The 18,846-nt window shown below is 38.8% G+C and overlaps 1 protein-coding gene across 2 annotated transcripts in view; it reads right to left on the minus strand.

Moving 5' to 3' along the window:
- LOC307128003 (zinc finger protein 521) overlaps nt 1–18,846 on the minus strand; it is a 130,038-nt gene that overhangs the window by 44,191 nt on the left and 67,001 nt on the right. The gene's annotated exons all lie outside the window — the stretch shown is intronic.

The raw sequence follows: 18,846 nt of genomic DNA on the forward strand, positions 1-18,846 counted from the left end.
CTTTTTCCACAGTTATGTTTTGTTCTGGGGAATGTTCGTCTATATTCACGTTTCAGTAGATCTGAATTAAATGAAAGTCATTACAACAAAAAAAGACACGGTCCACTATCAAAATGCATATGCTTAAATTCAAATCCCAATCAAAATATTCATGTTCATTACAGTGCAGCATATGGAAAGGGGTGACCTAAAACATATGGGTGTTTTCATGCCAAAAAAGTTTAATCGATAAATTAAAATGATTACTTTAGAGCCGACTGCAACCAAACATACACAAAACTAGACTCCAGATGGCCTTATACATAAATATATAAAATCTATTCTGTGTAGGCATTTAACAACCATGGAACCTTTCCATTTCACAAATAAAAGTTCTTTATAATGGGAAAAGGTTCTTTAGATGATTCAATTGTTCGTCACACTAAGAAAAATAAAATTTACTGACTAAAGGTTCTTTCTGGAACCCAAAATGGTCTTCTATGCAGGGCTCTGAACCGGTTCAAGGAACGAAAACGAAAAACGAAAACGAACGACATTTTAAGAGGAACAAAAAACGAAAACGAAATCAAAATCAATTTGAATCGTTCTGAACAGAAACGTTAATTTGAAATGACCATTAACCGGTTAAAAACGTTATTTTATCGTTCTCTTTAATATTTTAATTTGGCAGTGACCAATCATGAATAGAGTAGTACAGCATGTGACGTTGATGGATGAAGCGTGAGTGAAATGCCCGCGCACCAGTCATCTATGAATCTACCGGTAACGCAAGTCAGTGTAGAGCGCTTACAGCCTCAATGATTTGCAATATTAGTTAACACGATTAGCATGTTGCTAGCATGATGTTAACATGATTAGCATGTTGCTAGCATGATGCTAACATGATTAGCATGTTTTCTAGCATAATGTTAACAAATTAGCATGTTGTTAGCACAATGCTAACACAATTAGCATGTTGTTAGCACAATGTTTACATGATTAGCATGTTGTTAGCATGATGTTAACACGATTTACATGTTGCTAGCATAATGCTAACACGATTAACATGTTTTGTTAGCATCAATGTTAACATAATTAGCATGTTGACTAACATAATGCTAACACAATTAGCATTTTGCTAGCACAATGTTAACACAATTAGCATGTTGTTAACACGATGCAAACATGATTAGCTTGTTGCTAGCATTATGCTAACACAATTAGCATAATGCTACCATGATACTAACATGATTAGCATGTTTTGCTAGCAAAATGCTAAAATGGTTAGCATTTTAGTAACATGATGCTAACACAATTAGCATGTTACTAGCATGATACTAGTATGTTTTTAACCAAATGGTAACATGATTAGCATGTTTTGCTAGCATAATGTTAACACAATTAGCATTTTGCTAACATGATTAGCATATATTGCTAGCATGATGCTAGCACATTTTGACTTGTTTGTGTCATGTTCTAACCCGAAGCTAATCACTATTAGCATGTAGCTATTCACCGCTAGCATGTGTACCATGTTGAAAGTTCAGTTTGTTAGCATGAGCCAAAAGACCCAACCCCCATGTCTCTATGATGTTCTGAGGTAGAGATATAGGTCTTGGTATATGGTTGCTAGGGTACTCTGTTTGGTTGCTATGGGGTGGCATGGCAGCATCCAATGATGATACTCCAAAGGCTGCTTGTCACTATGAATGACATAAACCAACCCCCATGCCTCTATGACATTCAGAATAGAGAATATAGCTCTTTTGATTTGGGTTGCTAGGGTGCTTGAAAATGGTTGCTAGGGCGTGGCTAGGAAGTGTTGAAGGTGATATGTGATTGGCTGTTGATGTCCAGAGTCAAACAAACCCACCCTCGTGTTTCTATGACACTTCTATCAAAATATATCCCTTTGATGTTTTTCAATGGAAGTCTATGGGATCATTTGCTAGGTAGCTGTAAATGGTTGCTAGGGCGTGGCTTGATAGTGTCACTATGATCCTGAGATAGTGATTGGTTGGCTGAGTAAATTGAGCCCACCCCCTTGTCTCTGTGACACTGTGATCCAGAGCTGTGCTCAATACAAAATCCCTATGCAAGTTCCCATATTAAGAGAAATACATGCGTTTAATGGGACACCCCTCCCCATAATAAGTCAATGGGGAAATTTGGGGAGCTCCTGCGCCCCAGGGGTACAACTCACACCCCATTGCGATGCGTCCTCTTACAGAGGCTGCCAGCCTCTTCAAATGTGGTAACTCACGAGTTTGTACGAAATCCTCGCTCAGAGTTATGAGTCATCAGAGTTTGCAGCAATGTTAAGTCTATGGGATTTTTCGGCTACTTTTTTGCCCCTGGGGCGTACATCGTACCCCCGATCGCTTATAAAAGATATAGCACACCGAGTCAGAACAGTCTGAAGGTCTGAGCCGAGTTTGGAGTATGTGGAGTTAAAGCTCAAGGAGGAGATAGAGTTGTAAATTTTAGGGTCAGATGAAGAATAATAACTAGAAAAAAAAAATTTGTCGATACAAACTTTGAAGTTGGCTTGAGAAAGCTGGAACAGAAAGTTTGAGTGAGTACACTCTAAAAAAAAAGGTTCTATATGGCACCAAAAATGGTTCTTGGCTCGTAATCATAGGGGAACCTTTTTAAGTGCTATATAGCACCAATTTTGATGCTTCAGTGGTTCTTCAAAGGTTTTTTGCCGGTTCGCTAAGGTGCTATATAGCACCGCTACCACATACAGAACATGGTTAGTTCACCCAAAAATTTAAATTCTGTCATTAATAACTTACCCTCATGTCGTTCGACACCCGTAATGGTGTGTTCACACTGGACGCGATTCGCGCAAGTGATTTTCATGTTAAGTCAATGCAGAGACGCGAAATGGCATTCTGCGGCACGATTCACGCGAATGAGGCGGCGCGAAGGACGCGAATTGAGCGTTTTGAACGTGCGAATCGCTCAAGTTGAAAAATCTGAACTTTGGTGGATATTCGCGCCACGTTAACCAATCAGGAGCTTGCTCTAGTAGTGACAACAATGAGGAGAAAATCTGTATATTAATATCTGGTTCATACAATATGATTATCACTGTGATAACATTAAATGACATGAAACACAACCTAGTCTCTTTTTGTTAAATGCAAGTTTATGTATGATCAATAATACAAAAGTATAAGTAAAAGGTATAATAAGCTACACATGAAATAAAGCAAACAATTCAGTCAAACATTCAAAGTCAGTGCTAGTAGGCTAACGTAACAACTGCAACGTACAGTTATAGCCTAAAAATATAAAGTAATGAAACTTCTCTTTGCCCTCAGCCTAAACGATTTGCCAGGGAACAAATTATAGATCCATGAGACCAAAGATCGGCCGTTACAAGACGAATTATAGCTCAAGACACACCACAGAGACATCAGAGCCAGCGGCAGACGGCAGAAGGACTGGCCGAGGAAAGGTTGCCCTCACCGGCTTTGACAAGCGCTGGCCACCGCTGATCCGCTGGAGCTCACAAAACGCCAGATAGAATGTTCAAATAGGCACTCTTTATATAAATAAACCACAGATTTGAGCTTTAAACAACTACATTATCGACTGAAAAAGTCTTAAAACTACGTTTTGTCACACATTAAAAGTAGATTTTTTTTTTTTTTAAAAGACGTGTAAACACAGCCCATGTCAGCCATTTCTCAACGAGATGAGCCGGCTGGCAGAAGCCCCTCCCATGACGCGAATTCGCGTCTGTGACTCTGTTGTGCAGTGAATGTCACACGCGATTTGCACGAATTTCACGCGCGAATGAAGCGAGTAAACTCAAAATGTTCAAGCATCCACCTTCGCGCGATTAGCGCAAATTATTCTCGCAAATCGCGTCCGGTGTGAACGCCACATTAGACCTCTGTTCATCTTCGGCAGGCACGTGCAGAGGGGGGGGCTTTGGGTGCTCGAGCCCCTGCCCTTTTTCAAAATGAATCAAAAGTGCCCCTCTCAGACAAATATCAATGATAATATCGTGGTCAATAAAACTAAATAAATGTGATTATTATAACATGACAATGTATACAATAGTAACGAACGGCTCAAAAGTCAGACATTTCTGTTGAGGCGTTGCCATAACGCGTTGCTATGGGTTGCGCGCGTTTTGATTGACAGCTGAGTTTCCTCTGTTCGGAAACGGCTCTCGAGCCAAATATGGTCCTTTCAGAGAGTGTGTGGCCTTACGGGAAAAAATAAACCAATTTTTTTTTCCCCTCCATAATCAGAGCTAATGTGTTGATTTAATTACAAATCTATATATTATATATTTTAAAGTATTACACAATTCACCAATGCCCGTTTGTCATGTATATACACCAACCAATCGTGATCTGGCAAAGCAAGTTCAAATTCCATTGGGCGATGTGAAGCGGTCATTTTCTGTTCTTATTCATAAATCGGTTGAAAATTACATGGACAGACGAACTAACGTTTGTGGAACGATTTCCTGCGGTTTGTCTCATTTTATAAATTGCATCACTGACAAAATGGATTTTAACTGACAACAAATAAATCACTGCACATGCACAAAACCATGCAGCAGCAAAAGTCGCATTAATGGTAAGTAGTGTTAAATTCACTTGTATTTATGTATATTGATACACCGTTTACTATTTCATGAAACTATCAAAGTTAACAAAACCCAAGTGCCACCGGCATCTACAGACCTATTATGGTGAAATGGTTACGTGAAAGGACTTTATTATATTAACGTTACCAGTTTTTAATATTATGCAGCATGATTTATGAAAGAAGTCTCTTATGTTCATCAAGCCTGCATTTATTTGATAAAAAACAGCAATATTGTGAAATATTATTAAAATAATGGTTTTCTATTTTTAAATAATTTTAAATATATTTTGTTCCTGTGATCACAGCTGTATTTCCAGCATCATTTCTCCACTCTTCAGTGTCACATGATCATTCAGAAATCATTCTAATATGAGGATTTAATGTCAATGATGGAAACTGTGATACTATTTTCAAGATTCTTTGATTAATAAAAAGTTAAAAAGAACATTGTAATAATATTTCACAATATTAGGCTACTGTTTTATTTTTGATTAAATAAATGCAGGCTCGATGAGCATAAGGATATATATATTGCCCCTTTTTTACATTTGAGCCCCTGCCCCTGAAGAACTCTCTGCACGGCCCTGATCTTCGGAACACAAATGAGGATATTTTAGTTTAAATCCGATGGCTCAGAAAGGCCTCCATTGGCACAATGCACTTTACACTCTCAAGACCCATAAAAGGTACTAAAGACGTCGTTACAAAGTCCATCTCACTACAGTGGTTCTACAATAACTTTATGAAGCGACGAGAATATTTTTTTTATCCTAAATAACGACTTATATAGTGATGACCGATTTCAAAACACAGCACAAGAACACTGTTTTAACGCTAAATCACAACCAGAAATAAGTAGTTTTTTAGCGGGAAAATTTGCCGGGGAAAGTTTCATGAGGGAAAATGACGTCATAGGTAGCAATCAAATCATATTGAGCAAGGAATCGAATTTTGTTTCTAACCCTTATGGTTCAAAAGTTATTAGCATAAACAGAGTAAAAATGTTGAAAAGTGGTGGCGCTAGAGAGTTTTATCTAGAGACACCAAATTTGCTGTAGTTAATATTGGGACTGTCCAATATACCAGTGTGCCAAATTTCATAACTTTCCCACAAGAGTTTTATGGGCTGCCATAGACTCAAGAGCCGAAGAATAAGAAACGGAAGAATAATAATCCAACGGATGCAATAGGTACTGTCACACCTTCGGTGCTTGGCCCCTAATAACAGGGCGTGTCTAAATATGCATGATAAAATGATAAAAAAAACACATTTGATCAGCTTTTCACATCAACATATAAAACATCAGAGCAACCAGCACTTCCAGATGCTCTTGTATCAGTCTCACTGTATTTGGCTCAATCCTTTGTCTTGTGAATGTGCTGTCAGTGTGGGCACATCACAGGCCATTATCTGCCCCATCCACATTCATTATTGAAGCTAATGATCTGCTGCCCTCCATGCACCTCACTGAAGGAGGACTACATTAGAAATCTCTCAAGTTAATTAGTAATTAGAAACATAAAAAAAAAAAAAAATCTGAGAAACAGAGTGTTTAAGGTTTGAGTCTCAAGGTGTGTGGGAGGGGGGAGACAATGTGAGCAATGACATGCTCATGGTCCTCTTTCAAGGGCATTTGAACACCAGTAACTAGTCAACAAGCATACTGTATATATTCTGATTATGTGTGTTTGTGTAACTATAAGACGTTCAGAAAACAAACTCACATTTGTTAAAACACATTCTAACACAGTTTGGCAGGATTTTTTAATTTTTGTTATTTCCAATTACATTTTATATTTTGTATACTTATGTTAAAAGTATTCTTTGGTGGAAATGGCATTGATTTTGATTAAAATTGATGGATCTTGCTAAGACTAATTGCTAGACATAATTTTCAGTTTTTGCCAAATTTTACATTTATTTGAAAATTATGCAAAATAAAAATGTACTCACTGTTTAGATTTAAATTTCTTAATCTCTCATATTTCATGCTCTTTACTGAAACTTTTGTCTCCTCAAAAATTAAAGGGATAAAAAAAAAATTATCTCATTATTTACAAACCCTATTTTGGGATAGCTGTATTGTGACCTTACTGGAGTGTGGACATTCTCCAGCTCTCCTTTTGCGTTCCATGAAAAAAGGAAAGCCTCAAGTAACTGACAGATTTTTTTTGTCTTTTTGGTAATATTCCTACATCCTTATATACAGTATCTACACTCACCTAAAGGATTATTAGGAACACCTGTTTAATTTCTCATTACAGTTTTTTTTTTAATTCGCTTTGGTACTATTTTCACAAGCAAGGTGTGCATTTTCAAAACTCATGGTACTAATATCACAACAGATCATCAAAAGTGCACTTTTTTCAAACATTTCAGCATATTTTCAATTGTGTTAGTACAATACACAAAACTACAAAGCATCCTTTTCACCTCAAAAAATAACTGTTTCATCGATATAAATGTTTAATTCACAGTAACTGCCTTTCATAAAGCTCTTACTATAAAACTTTTGATTTGCATCTCTTCTCATTCAGTTTAATACATTTGTCTATTATTTAATCCAACTGATCTTAATGGTTAATCAATTAATCATTTGGTTCACCTATAGATTTCTTTTAGATATTGATTCTATATACATAGTTTCTACTTTGTTTGCAATTTCCAATATAGATAACCATATGTAATTAATTATTTTTACATTATAAGCAATTTATCTTAGATTATAACTACTATGTTCAAAGTGCGTGCGCGTGTGTGGCCTGGTAAACTCTACATTATGGGGACAAAATGTCCCTATAAAGATGGCAGTATCCTAATTCTTTGTCCTTGCGGGGACTTTTTTTTTTACTGTAATGTAAAAATGTAGAAAGTTTTGTGTGATTGATAGGTTTATGGGTAGGGTTAGTGTAAGGGGAGAGAATATACAGTTTGTAACCATTATGCCTGCTTATACCCAGAAATAGAGTGACCCAGTGAGTGTGTGTGTGAGTGAACAGAGCAGAGTAGAGTATAAGGGAAAGGAAATAGTCAATGACAATGTAACATCAGACTGATCAGAAATGCATCAGAAGAAGGGAAACAGATGGGATCAAATACAGCATTTTACATTACAGTATGTATGCATTTGATACTGTAAACAGATTACCATGGTCGAGACTGCCACATTACTGTAACTCACCCTTATAAAACTCAACTACAGTAGATTCAGTCATATGGTACAGTGAGCGCATTTACTGTATTGTCAGCAAACTCTGTTCTATAGCCCAGAACCTCATGGCTGTGTCGTAACTTCATCACACCTTTTGATAACACTGAATAGATAGATACTATTACAAACATTGTAGATTCAATTACATAAATTAGGTAATGTAAGCGTATTTTCTTATGTGGCATCTGTAGCCTGTGTTACTGTAGATAATTCAGCAACAAGGGTGATTTGAAACATGTATCTTGCATTGTTTGCTGTTGGATGAACTGATTGTTAAAAGTACTAAACTGACAGAACATCACACTGTTGTGTTTCAGTGATTAAACCAAATGTTCTCATTACATATTACAATAATCTTGTGTTTGAAACAATGATTATGTGGACTGAAAATATGTGCCACTGAATGAAAGGATTACATCAGGTTTTGAAAGAATGACTTGCTGTGTTACAAGTGTGATCAGTTTAGATTTTTGTACTAAGAGTTTTGAAAATGTATACCTTACTAGTGAAAATAGTACCAAAGCGAATAAAAAAAACTGTAATGCAATTATCTAATCAACCAATCACATGGCAGTTGCTTCAATGCATTTAGGGGTGTGGTCCTGGTCAAGACAATCTCCTGAACTCCAAACTGAATATCAGAATGGGAAAGAAAGGTGATTTAAGCAATTTTGAGCGTGGCATGGTTGTTGGTGCCAGACGGGCCGGTCTGAGTATTTCACAATCTACTCAGTTACTGGGATTTTCACCTTGAGGCGGATGGGCTACAACAGCAGAAGACCCCACCGGGTACCACTCATCTCCTCTACAAATAGGAAAAAGAGGTTACAATTTGCACAAGCTCACCAAAATTGGACAGTTGAAGACTGGAAAAATGTTGCCTGGTCTGATGAGTCTCGATTTCTGTTGAGACATTCAGATGGTAGAGTCAGAATTTGGCGTAAACAGAATGAGAACATGGATCCATCATGCCCTGTCACTGTGCAGGCTGGTGGTGGTGGTGTAATGGTGTGGGGGATGTTTTCTTGGCACACTTTAGGCCCCTTAGTGCCAATTGGGCATCGTTTAAATGCCACGGCCTACCGGAGCATTGTTTCTGACCATGTCCATCCCTTTATGACCACCATGTACCCATCCTCTGATGGCTACTTCCAGCAGGATAATGCACCATGTCACAAAGCTCGAATCATTTCAAATTGGTTTCTTGAACATGACAATGAGTTCACTGTACTAAAATGGCCCCCACAGTTACCAGATCTCAACCCAATAGAGCATCTTTGGGATGTGGTGGAACGGGAGCTTCGTGCCCTGGATGTGCATCCCACAAATCTCCATCAACTGCAAGATGCTATCCTATCAATATGGGCCAACATTTCTAAAGAATGCTTTCAGTACCTTGTTGAATCAATGCCACGTAGAATTAAGGCAGTTCTGAAGGCGAAAGGGGGTCAAACACAGTATTAGTATGGTGTTCCTAATAATCCTTTAGGTGAGTGTATATATCCTTATATGTCTTATTTTTCTATACATCTTTTTAAATGAAAATGCTTAAAGGTAACAAGAAATCAAAATGGACAATTCTTATTTATTTATTTAACAGAATCTTGCAGTGCTTATTATAAATTATTTATCTGTGCACATAATTTTTTATTTTTAAAATTAATTTGCCCTTGTAATCGTTAAACAGAAACGACATCGGTTCTCTCCGTGACGTGTATCTTTGAGACTAAGGCCCAATCCCATTTCTACCCCTTAGCCCTTCTCTTTCCCCTACCCCTTCGTTTTGCGCGTTCACGTGAAGGGGTAGGGGTGTCTCGATTCTTTTTTGGCTGGAGTGGTAGGGGTAAGGGGAAGGGCCAGATAGCCCTTCAAACGAAGATTTTTCAGGACCACCCTTCGAACGAAGGGGTATGAGGAGTTTCCCTCCACCGACTACCGTGCTGCATAGAATGTGTGTGTGTTGCCACTCGGGATCGATCACTGCGTGTCGCCTGGCTGCCGTTTCTCCGTAGCTTGCTAAACGCACTATTTGCGGGATTTGAACACATATTAATAATAGTTAAAAAATATATATCTGGTCATCCTTCATAACGCAGTTAATATTTACAATACATATCCTCTGTAAACTCTCGCGTTACCAAGGCAACGACTGACTTGACGTATAACGTATGAACATTATCGCAGCACCACAGTAGATAACGAAACCATATCCGTACCGGGCTACCGGCCGGCTCGGATCAGCACGGAATGGAACGGTTAATAAACAAAGAGAACAGTTTGGTCCAATGGAAAAGCGGCTTCACTAGTCTTGTATGTTCTGCATCATTCTGTATCATCTTAGGAAACTCTGGCTCATATGTTTTTGAACTGAAAACGAGCGACATTTTATTAAGTCCAAATACAGTGCAAAACTCTGTTGGGAGTGAGTAATTTGTTAAACGTGCTCGCGCCTGATTTCTGTTAGATATATAGCCTACGCACTTCATTGCTGTTCATACTGGTTAAATGTCACAGGATTTTATAATAAAAGAAACGGGGTATGATGAGGTGTAATGGTAAAGTAGTGGTGTCCCATTTCTTAGGGGAATATTTTCACCCCTACGCCTTGGCACTCTGTTTCAAGGGGCAAGGGGAACAGGTAGGTGTAGGGGTAGGGGAAGGCGAAGGGGTATAAAATAGAATTGGGATTGGGCCTAAATATCCTCCACAACTGACTGCAAACTGCCATTCAGATCCACCTCCATATAGTTAGCAAAGCCAACTTTATATGTTCCAATCAATTCCCGAAAGACGAAATCAAGTCCCATCCTACATCCTACGTCCTACCTGTTCTTGTTCCAGAATACATTTCACTCGGATATAGCATGTCACAATAGCGACTATTGCAACTTTCATGCAGTGCTTAGAATGAAAAGAGGAGTAGTTGGGTAAGGTATTGATGGGGTTTATATAAAAATAATTTGATTAACAAAATGATATCAATGTTTTCGGTAGTGTTACAAGCAACCCCACCTTCAGTTAAAAACATTTATAAAAATTATATCACTAACATTAGCATAAGACAATCATACCAAAAGCTAGTGTTTCAATAATCATTATAGTATATATAAATCTAAAGCTCCATAGGGTATTCAGATGAAGATTTAACTCTTCTGGGCAGGACAGATATAACCATGGTGCTGGGAGTTAGGAAAGATCTGGCAGGGGGCCACTGGTTTGAAGCACCTGAATCTTATTAGAAGTCTCCGGAACATTCCACAGGGTTCCATGACTGCAGCCAGAGGGCATGATGAAGGACTTCAATGAGAGTCTCACTAATCAGCATCCTGTTCACCAGCAGACCCCAGGGGGCCAAGGCAATGAGAAAAACAAGAGAAACCAAACTGAGCCAAGCTCTGCAAACACCACAAACACAGAGACGCCTACAAATCTACAGAATTCATACCATTCAAGTCACGTGTAACCTTTCAAATGAGAGCACTTCAGCATATTTAAAAAAAAGAGTACTCATTATGGGAATAATATACACTTTAAAATAATATACTTTTATACTTTAGGGTGTGAACTGAATGTAATTTTGGTACACTTAATTGTATGCTAATTGCAGTTAAATGTATTATAGTTGTATTATAGTTTAAATGCAGTTAGTGATTAGAATCCTATAAATGTCTTAGACTAAACCAGGATTAATCCTTAGTTAAATTAAGCCCTGTCTGTGAAACCCATAGACAGTAAAAGAAATGGACACAGTGACCCCATAGACTTTGAAAAGTGAAGTCAATTAGAACCAATTTGAAATGATTCGAGCTTTGTGACATGGTGCATTATCCTGCTGGAAGTAGCCATCAGAGGATGGGTACATGGTGGTCATAAAGGGATGGAGAAACAATGCTCAGGTAGGCCGTGGCATTTAAACGATGCCCAATTGGCACTAAGGGGCCTAAAGTGTGCCAAGAAAACATCCCCCACACCATTACACCACCACCACCAGCCTGCACAGTGGTAACAAGGCATGATGGATCCATGTTCTCATTCTGTTTACGCCAAATTCTGACTCTACCATCTGAATGTCTCAACAGAAATCGAGACTCATCAGACCAGGCAACATTTTTCCAGTCTTCAACTGTCCAATTTTGGTGAGCTTGTGCAAATTGTAGCCTCTAATTTCTCTACTATGCGACGAGAGTCGCGTGGTTATGACACAATCGTTAGCCTATTTTTACAAAAACGGCTTCTACGGGCGATAGTGTAAGATACAAGGTAATGGAGCCTTTTATACATTGTCGTGCTTCTTTAGAAATAAACAATGGACAAATTGAGTCTTTAAATGCCTCAGATGTAAAGTTATTCGCTGTCAAAGTGACGCCAAAATGAATGGGAGTCAATGGGATGCTAACAACATGTGATGGCTTGGTTAGCAATGGCTGTCCCTATGGAAGGTACGCTTTCCGGGTGTATAATTACCCCCTTGGTGAAACCGGGCCTATATTGATGTGGCAAGTTGAATTTTTTTTTTTTTAAGGTTTAGGTTTTAAGATTTAAAATTAAACTAAAGGTTTTGTAGGTACCCAAAATAGCAAAGGTACAGTTAGGAAACTGAAGAGGAAATATAAGGCAACCACACATGTGTCATGATAAACTGCCTTTAACCTGACTGGTGTGAAACTAGGGCAGTCTGATGCAGTCATCTGAGCTTGTAAAAGTGACTCATGTCTAGGTTGACATATTATCAGTCCCCGGATTCCCAGGGAATTGAACCCATGACCTAAACATGGATAGTGTCAAGCTCTCCTGTTTGAGTTGCAGGAATGTTAGATTTCTGTTCAGTTCAGATCTAGGAACCTTTCACTAGAGCTTGTTTCTTTTTGTTGTAATATTTTGTTGTAATATGGTGTATTAAAAAGGATCTACTATGATTTTCTTCAATGTTCATCCTTCTTTAGTGTGTAATGTTGCTGCTTGAGCATGAAAAAGCTCTGCAAAGTTACAAAGTCCCTCCAGTGGGAGTTCTTCTCTATATCAGTGTCACTGTTTCTGAACTCCCTGAAATGCCTCCATTGTAGCCATGAGATTTCTTCCGGGAACCAACACGTCACAATATTTTTCATTTAAATGATTCATGCACAGAATAAAGGGGTGGTCCTGGTTGAGTTAGTTACTGTGCTGAAATTCGCGGTTATGGTAAGTGTTGGAACATTTCCCAAAACATGCTCGAAGACCTTCACCAATCACAACACACTGCTCAAGCCAACCAATCAGAGCACATTGTGCTTTTCATAAGGAGGGTCTGCAGGGAAGAGAGGAACTGCGACAATGTCAAATATGTGACAAAATATAATGATTGTTGAACATTCAATCCTCCTGAGGAAGGATCTTCACTCTCAGGGACAGGGGACAATCTGACACCCACACCCAGACATTTCTGGAACCTCCATGTCTGGTCCCTGGAAGGGACGAGAAGGTATTCAGAGGGCTATCACTAGCAATGAGACACAATCACTCAGGCAAGTGGCCGCACTACTGTGTGGCTATATGCCTTGAAGTCGCTACTTTTAATGGTGTTCTTCCCGAGGTGAAGACCCATGGAGATGTGGCATTGGGTCAGTGCTTTCCTTTCATCAAGAGACCCAAGAGAAGCGTTTGTCCGCTTCCATCCTTAAGTTGTACATGACTTCAATAGCAGCAAACCACAACACTGTGGGTGGCAGGTATCTGGGGTGGCACGACCTAATTATCAGGTTCCTGCCCTCTTGGGATCTCTTCTTGGTCTTACAGGCCCTACAGAGAGATAATTTTGAGCCCTTACAGCCAGTTGAGCTCAGTGGCCTCAACATGAAGATGACCTTCCTGATTACGCTCACCTGACTGCAACCTCGTTGGCAGATATTTGTAGAGTTGCAGGCTGGGCAACAGCTGAGGCTTTCGCGAGATACTATAATCTCTGCATGCAGCCAGTTTCATCTCAAGTCTTGGGTACTAACAGGTAAAAACTCTGACAACTGGTTGGGTGTATCCTTGTGAGTTCCCAATGTCTGGTCAACCAAGGATGCCTTTTCCTATCTCAAAGTACTCGTTGGCCGATTACTCTTGATATGCTCCTTTTCAGGTGAACCCATTGTCCTTGACCTAAGTGCTCCATATGTACTGATTCCCTAACGGTGATCCCATATATGCAATCTTCAACTGTTCTGGTTCCCTGTAAGTGAACCCTGTGTCTTCCCCTGGACGGAGCCTTGCTCTGTTGCGAGTCCATGTGGCCAGTAGTCTTATCAGGTGGAGCCCACCACAGGGACTTCCTTCCTATGTAGTTCTTTCCATCAGGTAAGTCCACAGGTCATACTATCCACATACTAACCTCACCTTTGGGTCGGAAATGGTCTAGTGTAGTGTTCCTTTCTCGGCAGACAAAGAAAACAGTACCCCAATGTAAACAACCAGGTGTGCTCAGCTGTAAGTAATAAAAAAAATGTCATTCCAAATTCCACTCGCCAATTCTTATTGACCTTTTCTGAATATTTCAGAGGTGTTTGGGACTCCCAAGTGTGACCCCTAGTGTCTGTAATTTGACACAACATCTCATTCCCTTCATAAGGGAACAGAGGTTACAACAGTACCAATACGTTTTTGCAATTTTTAGATTTTAATATCATATGATTGCATTAATTTGAAAAAAAGTGTACATACAGTAAAATAATGTTAAATCTACTGGTGAAATCAAAATCCTCAGTTCACCATCTCTATCTGTATCTTAGTATTTGCTTGTACTGTAGAACCTGTGACCTGCGGCAAAATATTCTAAATATGGGACACCATAGTTGGCTACACATCATGTAATTTTCACTTTTGAATGTTGATGATGGAATTGTATTGCTTTATTGTTTCTATTGTTTCATCTGAACAATCAATTTTTTTTTCTGCTGAAGTCAAACACAGCACTCTTTGTTGTAAACTACAGCCTTTCTCTTACTTCTAGACTACTTTTGCAGTAGGCTTTTCTCTTCGTCATTTATCAAAGACAGTACATTGTAAAAAAAATATGGTGTTTATGGTTTTCTTGTTAGCAGAATTAAAACTGATGTCTCTAATGTGTACTAACATATCTTGTCTGTTACTTCCAATGCATACTTGGGCAATAATATTTGTGCATATTTTATAACTGTTGGAAAATTACGCTTCTGCATATACTTCTGCATATATTCATTATATTTGACATGGACCAAAGACTGTATTTGTTAGCCAAGATTCTGAAAGATTATATCCTGGAATTGTATTTTAGTTTGTTGTGATATAATAGAGTATATGGATGTGGACTGTCACTATGAAACGAAATAAATAAAAGAAAAAGAAAACCCTATTGATTAAATTTATTGCATCATTGTCTGCAAATAGATTAAAAAGTGGTGACATCATCCTTTTGTTAGTCTTTTTAGCTTTTGGTTTTGAAGAAAATTTCAATTACTACATATTTTTCTAGCATTAAAATATTTGCAATTCACAGTACTTCTAACTGTCAAAATGTGTCCAATTTCCTATTTGTTTTGTCATTGAGTTTTTGTCCACTAACATTGAATACAGTAGATTCAAACTATAATGGATTTTGGAATAGAATATAAGAAGCAGATCAATAAAAGGGTTTTTTTAAAAGTCTAAAAGTATTTGACTTTTGTAACATTTAAAGGTCCCATGGCATGAAATTTTCATTTTGTGAGGTATTTCAACATTAATATGAGTTCCGTGTTTTTGTACGTCCTCGTCGCGTCTATCTGTTCTACAATGTGCATACAGTCATGAGTTTCTGCTCAACATCGGCAGACTCACATCTCTTTAGAGATAAACCTCACGCACGCCGAGGCTCGGGCTGCACTGACCGGTCGGCCTTCAACATCCCCGACCCCCAGTACTGCATTTGGCCCACAGCGGAGGAACCAAACGCGGCACGAGATTAAGCAGAAGGGGGGTAAGCGTGAGGGTATCCGGCTAGGCTAGCCAGCTATCCCCACAATAAACTGGATTACATTCGATTACTGCTGTTGTGTCTTTGTTTGAGCTGTGTACTCAATACGCGTCACTGACGCTTTTCATATGATTGGAACATATCTAAAAATAATGCTATAATCAACACTTACTAACTCGTTCATCTCGCTGTAATGGTACATTGCATGTGTTACAAAGTTGGTAGAATAATGATGAAGACAGACTCGGCGTGACTGGGACTCGTGTTTATTCAGAACTCTCAGATACAAACACAATAAACTCGCGCTGACAGACAGCGCTCTCACAACTCAGTAGTTACTATAAATAACTTTGTTAGCAATCGCTCCGTCTCCGTGATGTCCGGTTCGCGAACGAATCATTCTTTTGAGTCGGTTCTTTTTAGTGAACCGAATCAGTTCACCAAATCGGACTGAATCGTTCTAAACGGTTCGCGTAGTCGAGTCCTCGAGTCGCTGATCCATATTTTACTAAAGTTACTAACTTTCTGCCCCTCCGACTAGAAATAAACAAATAACCTGAAGTATATTCTAGTATCTACAACAGTTCACTGAACTGAGACATGCTGAGAACTGATGTGAAGTGAACTCAGGTCCATCCGTCTCTCTGGCAGCAGCTCGTGCCTGGTAGACCTCGTTAAACCATGCCCCCTCCGCTCATTTCAAATGCAAAGATGTCAGCCAATCACAACAGTGGGCTTTTTTACTGAAGTCTCACAGCAGACACGCCTCTTGAAACAGGGCATTCAGCCACAGGGCAAAGAGCAGTATAGAAAAAATGCCTTTTATTTCTAAATTATGACATTTTATGATGTAAAAATCATACTAACAATATAAGTACACCTCAGGAAACATTATAAAATAATAGAAAAATGCCATGCCATGGGACCTTTAAGATTAACTGACTTAAGAGACCCTTAAATGTGGTACAATATTTAATCAAACTGTAGTTTTAATCATGTGTGACTTGCGTTGTTATTGATTTGTGTGAATAGTTCTTGCCTTTGGAACATGCAAAAAATGTCAACAATGCTATTTAATCATCATTTATGGAATTCCAAACCTGCCATTATTAAAAATAAATAAATACATAAATAAGTATACAAATAGTATACAAAGTATACAAAAAAAAATACATAGAAAAGCAAAAAAACGAAAATAAATAGTTATTTATACATTTATTTCCCTATTTATGTATATATTTATTTTTTCCATATTTATTTATTTATTATTTTATTTATTTCCACATTTATTCATTTCTACATTTATTTATTTCTACATTTATTTCTTCCTACATTTATTCCTGCGTAGGGTAATGAGGAGGGCGTGGTTTACCTCAGACATAGCAATCGAGCTCAGAGTAGGCGAGGGCGAAGGGTTGAGGCCACAGTGACACCCTGTGGTCGACATACAACAAGTATAGCTTACTGACGTTCATACTGACAAACACATTTAACAAACAAACAAACAAATACATCTGCTGTACATTGATTATGGCCATAAAAAGTCAATGTAGCCGAGAGTCTTGCACATTTCTATTCTGCAATGTTTCCCCTTCTTCAATGTAAAATAGTTTGATTGTGATATTCAGTTCATCTGTAATTTTAAACTGCTTCAATCATTATAGAATGCAAACCGTTTCCCATCTCTCCACATTCAATATTTTCCATTCAATTAATTGTGTTACAGTTTCCGTTGGCCATCGCCATGCTGAAATCATCCCCATGGAAAAGCCAACAGAATGTTGTCAAGAAATGCACACATTCTTCTTTGATCTGACTGCCATTAAAAAAGCAAGCATGAATCTATACATGATCCATTTAAACATCCATTTAAAAAATAACTCATCTAATAAGACATGCTATACACTGCAATAATGTCTCTCCCCTGCTCTGTTTATTCACTTCATTCCTCTTTTTTCACAAGATTTTTTCCTCGTTTCAGCATGACATCAGCCCACAGTGCTGCCTCACACAGAGTGGCCTGCTGGACAACAAATGTGCATCCTACACTGCTCCAAGCCTCCACCAACTGGTCTCTGCCATCCACCTCACCCACCCTTCCCCTGGCTGGGCTGCCCGGGTCACTCACTCCCCACCGTGCAATGGAACAGCACAAGGCTGGATGTGTTTGCAGCCACTGAAATCAGCCACCCCCACCTCATGCCACATGCAGGACGTCCATGTGTGACTGTCCTTGAAAAGGTGGCCCACGAACTTGGTAAAAAAAAGCTTTAGAGGATGATGGAAATTTGCCATCTTTCCTTTTGTCTCAACTCGACTCATCAGAAATATACTGGTCTCTGAATGAAAGTCAAACCAGCTGTGTCCTCGGTGGCGCTTAAGCCTTTCTTCAACAACAGACAAACCAACTGAACAGCAAATATGGATTTGGGCCATTCAAGCTGTGAATTTCTATCTGCAGGCACCTCGGGGCTTCTGTGGCCAAGACCAGTCCCTACTATCCAGTTCACACCTACCTCCACCTCCTTACCTTATCGGTGTGAGATCTGAATGCTTTCTGAAAGATGTCTCTGTGGAAATCAGCTATATTAATGACTGTGAATCAAATATGCACAAAAGAAAGCTCACTTTTCTATATTTACAAACCACAAGACCAAGTTACAAGGATCTACAAGGCTTATGTAATCATATTTATCAGCCTTCAGTTCTCTACATATTGAGTTATCGATGGCAATAATGCAGGGACATGTGCTTAGAAACAACACCCTGAAGAACAGCGCCTGCTCCATTACATACGCTAATAGCACTGACAGCTGAGCGCAGATGACCCCCCCGGCCCCCGTTTCACCTCATCTTTACAGATGGCCATTAACAGGAGAAATTGTGCCCCTTTTTTCAAGGGAAAAGGTATTTAAAGCTTCTCAAATCAGGCTTTTTTCCCACTTTGCAGTTTTGGCACATACTGGTTGAGAGGGAATTACAGTACAGATTTACACACATTTGACGTGAGACTGCAACAGAACACGCTTCAGAAGAACCAACTGAAAATTAAAAGCTTCTATATCTATTGAGAAAAATGGAACA

Source organism: Gobio gobio, assembly GCF_949357685.1.
Source record: "Gobio gobio genome assembly, chromosome: 6".
Taxonomy (NCBI): domain Eukaryota; kingdom Metazoa; phylum Chordata; class Actinopteri; order Cypriniformes; family Gobionidae; genus Gobio; species Gobio gobio.